Below are 14167 nucleotides of genomic sequence, written 5' to 3'. Positions count from 1 at the left end.
ATATGCACCAAAGAAAATTCTGTAGCAGTTTCCATAGTTTAAAGTCAGAGATGAGATCTTTTATAGCTTTTTACTATTTTAGTTTGTCTAGAAATAAGTGATCTTTACAGTTTCTGACCCTCTGAAAATGAAACCATAGTCACTGTAGTTGCTATGGTGATAGAAAAATCCCTAGGATCACTACAGAGTATATTATTTCCATTTCTCTCCCTGAAATAGTTCCTTACCTTACCTGAAAATATGATTGCAAAATGAGGAAGCACACACTTTTTAGTCAACTTCCTTCCTGATGTTGACATGCACCTATGAAATGACCTCCCTACTCCCCATTTCAATTCTGTGAGATGTTTATTTGTCAGTCACTCTTCCTGGAAATGGAAATTTCAATTTCTGGAAGGCACGCATACATAAGTCTATATAATTTAAGTCCTTGATATTTCAAAATAGCATCCTTTCCACTCTGGTTCACAGAATCAAATAAGTTACCCTTAGTTATACACTTTTTTTTTTTTTTTTTTTTTTTTTTTTTTTGCGGTACGCGGGCCTCTCACTGTTGTGGCCTCTCCCGTTGCGGAGAACAGGCTCCGGACGCGCAGGCTCAGTGGCCATGGATCACGGGCCCAGCCGTTCCGTGGCATGTGGGATCCTCCCAGACTCGGGCACGAACCCGTGTCCCCTGCATCGGCAGGCGGACTCTCAACCACTGCGCCACCAGGGAAGCCCTATACACTTTTAATTGAGAAAATTTTGATAGTGAAGCAACTTTCGCAACTGAAAGATGAAGTCCAAATATGTACAATAAGGGAAAACAGAAGACTATGAACTATACTGCTTTAACTCACATTTAGAGGTGAAAAACCTGTTGTTTAAAGAAGAGCTCATTGATAACACAGTCATAGTAATATAGGCCTCAGCTTTGAGATAAATAATATTTAGAAATGTGGGTTTCCCTTTAAGAAAAGAATCAGTTTTTTAAGGGTATTCATAACACAAACAATTTGAACCTATAAGTACTTTGTTGATTCAAGTATTATGTAGTAAGTGTCTTTAATGAGCTAAAAAAGAGAAACTAAGACTACAGACAATTGATCTAGGGAACCAAACAAGGCACCTGTTTGCCAACTAATCAGGCTGAGATAAAGGTCTCAAGTAACTCTTAACTAGGCTCTGTTCTCTATCATAAGGGGCATATTTCTGCTGCTCAGTTTTTCTTCCTTTTAATGTAAAGCAACAACTACTCCCTTGCTGTTAGAATGTTCCACTATAGAGCATGCCTTTACCCACCTAAATGGTAAATCTATTTATATGAATGTCAAACTAGATACTGTAGAAAGTGAACGGGGCTGGAGTAGGAGACAGTGATATCTGATAAATTGAATGTATTATTAATCACTTCTGATGAAAATAAACTTAAACAAGAACTTAGTGAATTTATAATGTCTTTTCTTACTTATTACTTACTTATTGCAAGTATAATTATTTTATAATTATTCTGGAAAGTGCCTATATGATTTCTGTTTCTAAAAGTGCTATTTAAAATAGCATATTGCTATTGTGCCTTCTCTGTAATCTATAACTTATAGGTAGCCTTAGTCCTGTTTTATACCAAGAAGCAAGCTCAAACACAGGTTCCTAAGTTTAAAACTCTTACTGAGGTAAGATTTGAAATAATAGGTCGATCATATGATGTGTATACAAACTTTAATCTGAAATTCTGTCTTCTATTTTAAAGTTTGTAACAAAATATTTAGAAATTATTTATAAAATATTTACTTCAAATTTTGCAAGTGTTCACTTAGTAAAAGTGTTTCCATAAGAAAAGCTATCTTAAAATTGAAACAATATAGTTTCAGATATATAACAAAATAAGCTAAAATATAAGATAATATGAAATTGTCTAAGTGTATTTTCCCCCAAAACTGACTTCCATATTTCAATTATATTCTGGCTTGAAGTATACTGAATTTCATTTAAAAACTGTAAAATTGCTTTCTAGTGATTCTTCAGCTTTTATGTCCCAAAATGACTCATGGGAGCAGATGGCTTTAAACACCTATAATTCACATTTTTTTTAAACCATATTTACTTCTTTTTTTTTTTTTACATCTTTATTGGAGTATAATTGCTTTACAGTGGTGTGTTAGTTTCTGCTATATAACAAAGTGAATCAGTTATACATATTTACTTCTTGAAGAAAATTTCTATTTGGTTCACTAAAAGCTTCTTCATCACATCTTCTCCCACCTCTGCACCATTCAGTACTGTTAAGCATAGCCTTCACCACACAGCCCTGGTCTCTGTAGCCCTACCAAGTTCCGCTAGGCCTCAGGTTTCTCTCCATTTCTCTGAGAGCTATAGCTCTGTCTTCATTCATTAACGCAACAAATATCTGTTGAAAACCTACCATGTGCCAGATACAGTCTAGGTACTGGGGATACGATAGTGAGTCGGAAAGACAAAGTCCTCCTTTTTCTGTTAGCTCACAAGCACTTTGCTGTAGCTTTTAGCCGAGTCGATCATTCAATGGCTGATTCCCTACATCTGCTGATGCCCACTATTGGACACTATTAGTGAATCTATAGAACCATCTTGACATCTTGCCTATCCCGTTTTCCAACTCCACCAATAAGATCCAGTTGTATCAAGGTGATATTTAGATTGTGGGAGTGGCTGAGATTGTCCACAGAGGCGGGGTTAGAGGAAAGAGGGCTGGGAAAGGAACATCAGAAAAACCCATACTTTGCGAGCAAGTGTGGAGGAAGAACTAAAGAATGATTCCAAAATTTATATCTCTAATTGAGATGATCTCCTGAACTTTGACTTATATATATCCAGTATATCCAATATGTCTCTTGATATCCACATGGATGTGTAATAAACATCTTAGACTTAACACATCAAAACTAAACTTACACTCAACCTTGCACCCTAACCTGATACTCCTGCCGTTTTCTGCATGATACAGTTAATGGCAGCTCCATTGTCCCAGTTGTTCATGCCAAAATTCTTAGTGTTATCCTTGAATCCTCTCTCTACCAACCCACATGCAACTGGCCACCAAATCCTATGGGCTCTACCTTGAGAATGTATTCAGGACTTAAACCCCCTGCCACTCTGATCCAAACCATCATCTCTAGCTTGGATAGTTCTGAATATGGGTATAATAACAGTGCTTTCCTAATAGGGTTGCTGTGGTGACCATACAAGCTACCACAAGTAAAGAATTTAGAATGGGTCCTGGCACATAATAAATCAGTAGTAGCCAAATGCCACTTATAGTCAAAGCATGAATATTTCAAAGGCTTTATCTTCTACAAAATTATTCTCAGTTTCTGCTTTCTACATTGCTTGCTCCTCTTCACAAATTCAGTTACACTCATGCCTTATACTGTGTATTTTGTCTATATTATGTCTCTCTTACTTTTATTACTTTCTAACTTGTTTGTGTAACTCTGACATGTGTATTCAATTAATGTTACAAATTACCAGAGCACAGGGATCACATCTTCTATTTCTCTTTTAGAGAGTTAAACACGGTATTCGAGGCTCAATACATATGTGTTAATTTGAAGTGAAAAGTTGAGTTGAAGCTCTGAATCTTAACTTGCTTATGAAAATCAATTTGAATGGAACCACTGAACCTTTAAGGTTTGTTACATTGTTCTTGAACTGTTGCAGGCATGCATTCAGGCCTGAACAGATGTTGTGCGTGCTTCAGGCATCTCCCTGTTTATTCTATTTTACTTTTACTGGTTATTTAGCTGTTAGAGTAAATAGTGGAATAACAGTCCATCTGTATTTCCTGGCCAAGTTTCTCCATGGTTACCTCACAGTACCTCAGATACCTAACAACAGACAAAGTCCTTCATTTAGAATTATGCCTAGTTCCCCAGATGTCACAGAGCACCAATGAGAACAAAAAGAAACCTGCAAAACCTGCACTTCACTGTTCCAACTGTTCCACAAAGACAACAATCCTAGCCATCAGCACCAACTAAACGAAAAATGATTTCATAAATCCTTCTGTGATAGGTACATTTTGCATTATGTTGTGCACACTGTCAAAATCTTTTACAAAAAAAAAATCTTGATAGAAAAATCGGCTCTTGCGCATAGCAAAGGAGAATTGTGTAGAAGCAAATGCTTTTCTCATCATTCAAAATTAGATATATGGTATTCTATGTTTCCAAATATTTTAGAACCAGGACATGCCTTTAAGTCTTGTGTAACTGAGCAAAGGAGGGGCAGATAGATTTTATGAAGAAAAATTCTACGGCAATACAGTAATCCAGGGAGACCTGAAAAACTGATTACCACTGAGGAATGGGATTGAAAAATGTGGACAGGATGCTTTTCTTTCTTCTTTTCACTTTATACTATTTTATCCTATTTAAATATACAATCATGAGCATCTTATTATTCTGATAAAGAATGGAAAATCTAGCACGTGTCATCAAGCAAGTTTACAGATAACTACTATACACAACTGAATGTAATTAAGTCTGTACAAATTAATACAGATGACAGTACACTATTTTGGAAAATAAAGGAAACATATTTGGTAATATTTTGCCCATTTTATAAATGATTAACGCTGTTGACACTGGGAGAACATGCTTTCTATCACAGCATTTTACATTTGGGATAGAAAAGCAAAACCACTGTTTCATGTAATTGTTCTGAACATAAACGCACAAATTTAAGAAAACTAACAAACGACAAAACAAAACATGTTAACAACATGTTTTGTTAGGATAGGGATCTTAATACTCTTCCTTCTTTCTTTATCTTTTTGGAAACCCCAGAGATTTCCCTAATGGTGAGAACATCCTTTTGCCTCAGGTTTGGAAGACTCAATTTGGGAATTTGTAGTAGTTGGTATCCATTAATTAAAGTGATTTACAATACATAGTTCTTGATTTTTTCCTTGACTGTTTAATTACATGCATTAGGATTCAGAAACAAGCAGACGGGTAAAAGTCATTGTATTAGATTGAACTATATGCAATTGCCAATGTTTGAACATTTTGACCCACATAATGGCAATTCATAAGATTCAACTGAATGTTACTGAAGTATCAACATGCTCATGACTACCATTTTAAGCAAGAAAATTGATACAGATCAGCTTTTTTAAATGGTAAAAGAAAAACAACAAAATAAATAACAAAAATAAGTCTCATAATTCCAAGGGAAAAAAAACCACTATTGATTAAAGTATCCTTCACTTAGAGCTTCAATGCTTTTAAATAGTTTAAGTCATGGTTCTGAACTCAGAACAAAGGATTCTAAATTACTGACATAGAATTAGGAAAAAAATGAATTCAACATATTTCAATGAAAAATAAAACTCCACATAAAACAATAATGACAACAACAAACTAAAAAATAGCATCCTATTCTTGGTAAAAGCCATGGAACATGGAACAATTTAGAGCCTGCATCCTCAAGAGTAATATTAAAAAATGAGCTATTCATTTGGCACCTAAAAGTAATAGAAGAATGAAAAATTTTACCCCTGAATAAGTAATACTTAGCTTTGGAAATATAGTAAATATGATTGAAAGTAAGTAAGATTCTCTAACCAAAGTTTTTGTCAAAAGCAAATGTTTTTTAGCCTATGTGCATTCTCTTCTTTTACTTTTTTTTTAACTATAAACTTTTTTTTTTTTAACCTTTAGGCTACTTGCCAAATCTGGAAATAACCTTTTGTATATTTTATGCTATTATTAACATTTTACTTAAAGTTTTTTTTTACATTTAAGTATGCAATTTTATGTTTCACCACATTTTTAAAAAAATATTTATTTTATTTATTTATTTTTGGCTGTGTTGGGTCTTTGTTGCTGCGCACGGGCTTCTCATTGCAGTGGCTTCTCTTGTTGTGGAGCACGGGCTCTAGGCACGCAGGCTTCAGTAGTTGTGGCATGTGAGCTCAGTAGTTGTGGCTCGCGGGCTCTAGAGCGCAGGGTCAGTAGTTGTGGCACACGGGCTTAGTTGCTCCGCAGCATGTGGGATCTTCCCAGACCAGGGCTCAAACCCATGTCCCCTACATTGGCAGGCAGATTCTTAACCACTGTGCCACCAGGGAAGCCCTCACCACATTCTTAAAGGCAATTTGTTTGCAGGATTATTTACATGGAAATTTAATTTACAATAATTTTTAAGACTTTGGATATATGGTGAAGTAATATGGGTTTTGCAAAACTGGAAATTTATATAATTATACATTTTTTACAAGAATTTTTCTAGATAATCCTACATGATTTCACTTTATCTTCACAATATTACTGCTGAGTAGGCTGGGACAGGTATTATCATTGATCTAATTTCAAAGTTAAAAACACTGAGACACAGAAATTTTATGTGGCTTGCCCAGGACACAACTAAGAGTCAGATTCGGTGTCTAAATTTAAGACTTTCATGTTCAAATCCAGTGCCTTGCCAACCACTCTAGCCTATTTTTTGCCATAACCATATAATGCAAGCCAAGTGATTGGGAAAAATATTACTAATATTTTAATTATTTGTGGGTTTCTTGCCACACACTTTCATAAATGATTGGTTTAAAATTCAGTGTGTACAAACCTAGAGCAAATTTCTCCATGCTGGTATATATGCTTAGTTTGTTAGAATTCATACATATGGATGATTTAATTCAATGAGTTTGGATGTAATGTAAAAGAGACTAATTTTGTTTCTTTTTTTAAATTAAAAAAATCAGTTTTTATTCTTGGAACTACTAGATTAGCATTGTTCTGTCCTCTTCAATCGCAGACTTCATACCTGGATTTACCAGGCTGTCATCCATTCATTCAACAGATGTCCACTGAGTGCCTATTTGTGGTAGGTACCGTCCTAGGAGTTGGAGATATAGTGGTGAACAACACAAACAAGATATTTTTTTCTTCCTAGTGGTTATATGTATGATGGATGTTGGTCACCAGAGGGAAAAAGTCAAAAGGAGTACGTGGCTCATTTGCAAACCACTGCAAACGGTAAAAATTGTATCTTTTGCTGTGGCTGACTCAGTATCACCTTCTTAATAAATGTAGCTCTGCAGTTAAATGGATACACATACACTTAAATGCACGTATATGTGTTTTAAGAGTTATAAAATCCTGCATGATTGCTTTCACATTTTAAGAAGGCGGAAATAATAGCTTTAGGCAGTTTTAGTTAACAAAAATGCCTTGAGACCCTTTGTAACTTGGCTAACAGAGGAGCACACAACTTTCATTTCTGAGAAAAAAAGTATGAGAGAAACCCATTAGTAGCTGTTGTGACAGCAGCCATTGGGGAGTAGATCTATCTCAAACCTGAGAAAGAGAAATTGGAGCACCAAAGACTCAAACTCCAGTTCATTTTCACTCTCTGGAATTTGTCTTTATCTGACAGATGAAGGCAACATCCTATATAAATCTAATTCTTATCCACTTTATGCCTCATCTAGTTACCAGGCACTACATTAATGACATATCAAATTGGGAACGGTGTTCAATCAAAAGGCATTAAAGTACCTATTAATTAATTTTTTCTGAGCTTCTAAAGAAATTTTTTTAAAGTTATATTTAGTGGCTCTATGGTAAGGTGTCCTTTCGATTTTTTTTCCCCTGCATTGTTTATGGCCACACGTCAAAATTATTTCCTAAATACAACTATATACTTTGGTGGAAACATTCTCCATAGGATGATGCACTGTCCTTACATAAGTAACCAATCAGTAATTATATATCACAGATCAAAAAAAATGACATCATAATTGGTCAAAGAACAGCTTGAATAGTTCATGAATAAAAGGAAAACCTCCACAAACTTAATTGCAACCACAAAATTTCAACCAGCATCATGAATTGTAAGTTTTAACATGGAAGTTTCTGACTTCCAGAATTTATAGAATACGAATTATCAAAATAGTCTTGCTAGGAGAATGGAAGGAAGCTGAGTGAGTCCTTAAAGTACATTTTAGCAAAGATGGGAGTAAACTGCAGCATGGGGATCAAAGTAGGACAACTGATGGGCCTGATAAAATAATGGCTGGGAGAAAAGAATGAATAATTTCCTATAAAAGAGAGACATGTAGAAAACATAAAGGGAAACTATCAAAGTATATATAAATATGAATTATAATGCAGTAAATATCTATAATATCTTCACTATAAGAGAAGTGAAAATTGAGGTACTATATTAATGATTTAAATATGATTTCAATTATAGCAAATAGATTAATATTTGTAAAGTACTTCACAAATATAAATAGCAAATCAATCAAGCAAATAAAATAAATATCAAATCAAATAAATCCCAAATCATAAAAGCAACTGAAAAAAGCAAATATATTTATAGCTGAATAAATGTGCTAGTTGAAAAGCTTAAACATTGTCCAACATCATACACAAAAATAAACTCAAAATGCATTAAAGACCTAAACATAAGACTAGATACTACAAAATTCTTAGAGGAAAACATATGCAGAACACTCTTTGGTGTAAATTGCAGCAATATCTTTTTGGATCCACCTCCTAGAGTAATGAAAACTAACAAATTGTAACAAATGGGACCTAATTAAACTTAAAAGCTTTTGCACAGCAAAGGAAACCATAAACAAAACGAAAAGACAATCCACAGAATGGGAGAAAATACTTGCAAACGAAGCGACTGACAAGGGATTAATCTCCAAAATATACAAACAGCTCATGCAGCTCAATATAAAAACAAACAAACAAACAACCCAATCAAAAAAATGGGCAGAAGATCCAAATAGACATTTCTCCAAAGAAGACATACAGATGGAGAAAAAGCACATGAAAAGATGCTCAACATCACTAATTATTAGAGAAATGCAAATCAAAACTACAATGAGGTATCACCTCACACCAGTCAGAATAGCCGTCATCAAAAATCTAGAAGCAATAAATGCTGGAGAAGGTGTGGAGAAAAGGGAACCCTCTTACACTGTTGTTGGGAATGTAAATTGTTACAAGCACTATGGAGAACAGTATGAAGGCTCCTTGAAAAACTAAAAATAGTACTACCATATGATCTAGCAATCCCACTCCAGGGCATATATCTGGAGACAACCAAAATCTGAAAAGATACATGCACCCCAATGTTTATTGCAGCACTATTTAAATAGCTAAAACGTGGAAGCAACCTAAATGTCCATCGAGAGAGGAACAGATAAAGAAGATGTGGTACATATATACAATGGGATATTACTCAGCCATAAAAAAGAACGAAATAATGCCATTTGCAGCAACATGGATGGACCTAGAGATTATCACACTAAGTGAAGTAAGTCAGACAGAGAAAAGACAAATATATGATATCGCTTATATGTGGAAACTAAAAAAATGATACAAATGACCTTATTTACAAAACAGAAACAGACTCACCCGCTTTGAGGCACAGACTTTCACAATTACCAAAGAGGAAAGGTGGGGGGGAGGGATAAATTAGGAGTTTGGGATGAACATATACATGCTACTATATATAAAATAGGTAATCAACAAGGACCTATGGTATAGCATAGGGAACTCTACTCAATATTCTCTAATAACCTGTGTGGGAACAGAACCTGAAAAAGAATGGATATGTGTATATGTATAACTGAATCACTTTGCTGTATACCTGAAACTAACACAACATTATAAATCAACTATACTCTAATATAAAATAAAAAATAAATTAAAATTTAAAAAGGAAAAAAAAAAAGAAAAACTTGATTTTTCTCAGAGAAATCATGAAATGATTACATTATTCCAAATGTTATAGTCCAAAATATCAGTTCTTACAATGTGGTAACATATTAATAAAAGTCATATTTTTCCATGCACCAAACTATTCGATTATAAAGTTTAAGTAGAATTCAAAAAGCATTTGTAAACAAATTTTGCCTTGATACTTTATATGCTCCATGATTATTTAATTTAGAATAATTACAATATTCTTTTGTTTGAATAGTATTAAACTGGTGAAAAATCTAACCCTTTATCTAGCATGGCCCTGTATTACAATTTACACAGAAACATTAATTATTTTATTTACCTTCAGATATTTTGTTCAGATTTGTATATACAGTACCTCCTTCTATTATCTAACTTTCCTAATACCAGAATAGAAAACCAGTCAGCTTGCTCACGGCATTAGTTTTGTCTTCATTCAAGTGACTGACATTATTAAATTTGTGCTTAAATGTGATGAAATAGATTCCAAAGGAGAAAGGTTTTGACCAGAGTGATAAGATCTCCATTGCCAGCACTTTTGCCCGTGCTTCACAGCAAGAGTGGAGTACCGAAGGCAAAGTTATCAATGAGAAGAAAGAAATCTTACATTTCTCAAGTGATCTTTCTACCAAGTTCACAGGACACCTAAATTCTCCTGAGCCCCAAATCTGCTGAGAATGGGCTTTTATACACCCATGCTCAAGTTTCTGGTGAACACAGAAATAAATCTTCTATCTTCTCTCTGAAAACATTTCCAAAATCTGAAAATCTCTCCTTACCACCCTAGCCCAAGCCACTGGCATCCGTTCTTCAACTGTCCTCCTTGTTTTTACCCTTGATCCCCTACAGTTCTACTCTCAGTGGGGCAGCCAGTGTGATCTTTTTAAAGCATAAATCCGATCACATCACTCATCTTCTCAAAAACCTATCTCGCTCAGAATGAATGGTAGTCTTTATGACGGTCCACCATTTGTTTGCTTATATTCTGTCTCCCTCTGCTTTAACAAAAGCTGTATGAGGGCGGAGTCCATCGGTTTTGTTTACTGCTTTTTAAGCACTTAGAGCAATGCCTGGTGTATAGGAAGTACTTAATAAAGATGTTTGAATGAATGAATCCTCCCTCACTCCTTACATTATTGCCTTGTCCTAATAATTCCTTTTAGGTCTCAAAGGTCCTGCATAAAAGCTGAACCAGTCAAAGAAGACTGAACGACTTTTGCTTTATGATCTTTGGCTTTTTCAGCTACAACAAGCTCTCCCCAGTGCTGCTGAGGTTGAACAAAGGCTGCCTTTACTTCTTGATCTTATCTAAGCTCTACATTGGGCCCAACTGTCCTGTCAACATCTGTGAGTTTTCTCCATTTGTCTACACTTCTTGTCACTCACCCTGGCTACTAAAGACACAAAACATTTTATCCACCTCAACCAGAGCATCTTTAATATCATCAGTTTAGAATCTTTAATATCATCAGTTTAGATGAGACAACTGAAATGATGCATGTCTGACTTCTTTCTTTTCTTCCCTTTCTTTTCCTCTTCCTGCCTTCCTTTTCTCCTTCTTTATTTCCTTCCCTCCTTTCTCCCTTTCTCCCTCCCTCCCTCCCTTTTTCTCTTGCTGAAGTATAGTTGATTTACAATATTATAATAGTTTCAGATGTATAACATAGTGATTCAATATTTTTATAGAATATATTTCAAGTTATTATAAAATACTGGCTATACTTCCTGTACTGTACAATATATCCTTGTAGCTTATTTATATCTAGTAGTTTGTACCCTTTAATCCCCTACCCCTATCCTGTCCCCCTTCCCTCTCCTCACTGGTAACCACTCACTAGTTTGTTCTCTATATCTGTGAGTTTGCTTCTGTTTTGTTACATTCGTTTGTTTTGTTTTTTAGCTTCCACATATAAGCAATAACATACAATATTTTTCTTTTTCTGTGTGACTAATTTCACTAAGGATAATGCCAACAAGCACATGGAAGTTGCTTGCTTCCTTTTATGGAATCTTTTTGAACTGGCATAGATTCAGTGAGAATTAGAACTCAGGACATTTTTCCTATGAACTGGCCACGCCAGTCCTCAGTATTCTACCATGTTTTACCCAAATTCACCCTTGCTATGCTCAACATAGTACCCTTGAAACCACTGCATGAAAGGTCATACAGTATAGGGGTTAACAGCTCAGAGGTTAAATCTACTTGGCTTGGGTGCAAATCCTTGCTCAACCGATACTAGCTGTGTCAACTCTGTCAAGTTATTTTACTTAATATTTCTTCAGTTTCTTCATCTATAAAATGGGGATAATAATTTTAGATATTTCATAGAGTTACGGGGAGGATCAATTAGTTAATACAAGTTATCGAGTACCTAAGCCCTATATACAAATTGATCCCCCTTATTGCAAAAGATAAAGCATAGTTGTCATCCTTATTCTAACCCATGCTCTTATTTTTGTCCTAATAATTCACCTTTATCCATGCCAATCCCTAACTGAGCAACTAAGGCCTAATTAAGCAACTAATTGATAATATTGGCTTTGATATAAGGATAAATATTACTTTTGTGTGTGTTTCTCATTCATCGCTAGGTATGCCTTAGCTAATGTATTATGTATTAAATGCAGATTTACAATGTAAATAGGTGTTTATCTGGTTAGTTCTTGTCAAAATGATTAGGTAGCTTTTGAATTCAATACATCTATGGAAATCATATGTGCTATATTATTTATATTTTGTTCAGAAAGTAATTATTTTAACTTATTGCACATTATTTGTGTTGTATTATTCTTAAAAAAAATATGTATGTTAAACCACAGCGATACCTACTACAGTTCTGTAATTTGATTCATGCAAATGTGTCAGGAATAAAATCAACCACAATTTAATTTCAAACCTTCTCAACCAGCAGCTGTACAATTTATGCACTGCTTTTCTATTTTTACTACTAGATAATGACAATGATGAATGCCTTTAAGAGGAAGTACATATTCATTGAAAAGACTGAAATCAAAACTATCCCCCTTCAGAAAGCTCATAGAGGTAGGAAGCCCATTTGTTTGCTGCAGGAGATATGCTGGGAGTGAGATGGAATTATGCCCCAAACTCCATCTAATGAGGACTCAATAACCAATTAAATTAAAACTGCGATATTACTTTTTTTACAAACCACAGTAATCAATACCATTGTAATTGGTGTCAGCTTTAATACTATTAAATATATCTGAAAGAACAAAATTATTAGCTATGATTGCAGCCAGGGGCCCATCATTCTGAGTGTGTCAGGGTGAGAGGTATGAAGACAAAGATATTCAATTGGCAACTTAATAAGTTTAGGGTTACTGCTCTCCTGACCTATATGTCCACGAACATGGAAAGGAATGAATATTAGCTCATTAGCAGTGATTTACATATTGAATGACAATGATGAACTTACAAACTGTGCTGTCATGAGAAATTAGTTAATGTGAATTATGACAGGCATGCTGGCATGTCTCCTTTATCAATTGATTTTCTTTTCTTCACTGTACCCATAAGTGATTTGACTTTTACTTCAAAGAGAATAAGAAATAGCACCATACCAAAATGATGTAGTTCCAGAGATCCATGCATCCCTTACTCTATTTTAGTGTATAATTTTGTAGCTTATTTGATATGATGTAAGACATTAAACTCAAGTCACTCGAGATATTGCTACTCTGATTTCTAAGACAAACGTCTTTATCTATTTGTATAGTTATGCAAATATGTGATATGGAATGAGATCCAAAGACATTCATTTAGAGTATAAAATACTTTAGCTAATAGGTGCTGCTGAGAGCAAACTTATCTTCTGTCTATAATCTTATGCTATTTGCTTCGGCAAATACCAAGCTCTGGCTATACTATTATCTTTCATTTTGAGTGTGAAATGTATGATCACAAAAATTATCTTGAGACACACATTATTATGTACATTTTCTTGATGCTACATTTATTTATCTTCAGACACTTCCCTCTAAAATTCAAACCCTACTCCTTCATCATGTTTTGCCTTATCAGAATTCATAAACTTATAGTCGGTGATTTGAAAAAAAGCTGGATTTGGTTGGAGGCTTTTGCCTGGTGATTTTAAATAAAGTATTTTATTGCTTTCTATTCAATTAGATACCATATGTTGTGGTATAGATACTGACACTAATTTGAAATTGAATGTGAATATTATAAGTGGAAATAGAAAATTAAAACTGTATACAAAAGATATAATTTAAAACCTCATTTAATTTCCCCTTTTATGGGAAAAGAAAGACAAGTAATGTATCAGTTGGGAGTAAACTGTTTGTCTAGCAAAGCTTGTTTTTTGGAGAGTCCTTTCTGCCCTGAATGTATAAGAAACTATTATTTTAGTGCGTTCCTTTGTTTTAGGAAGTCTCTTAACATTAAATATTATAAAATACCTATT

General features: G+C 34.4%; 1 protein-coding gene across 6 annotated transcripts in view; it reads right to left on the bottom strand.

The window, feature by feature from the left end:
- Positions 1 to 14167, bottom strand: part of DMD (dystrophin) — a 2236200-nt gene that overhangs the window by 1208812 nt on the left and 1013221 nt on the right. The window lies entirely within an intron of this gene.

The sequence above is a fragment of the Grampus griseus genome (assembly GCF_964374135.1).
Source record: "Grampus griseus genome assembly, chromosome: X".
Lineage (NCBI taxonomy): Eukaryota > Metazoa > Chordata > Mammalia > Artiodactyla > Delphinidae > Grampus > Grampus griseus.
This window is presented reverse-complemented; position numbering and strand designations above follow the sequence as displayed.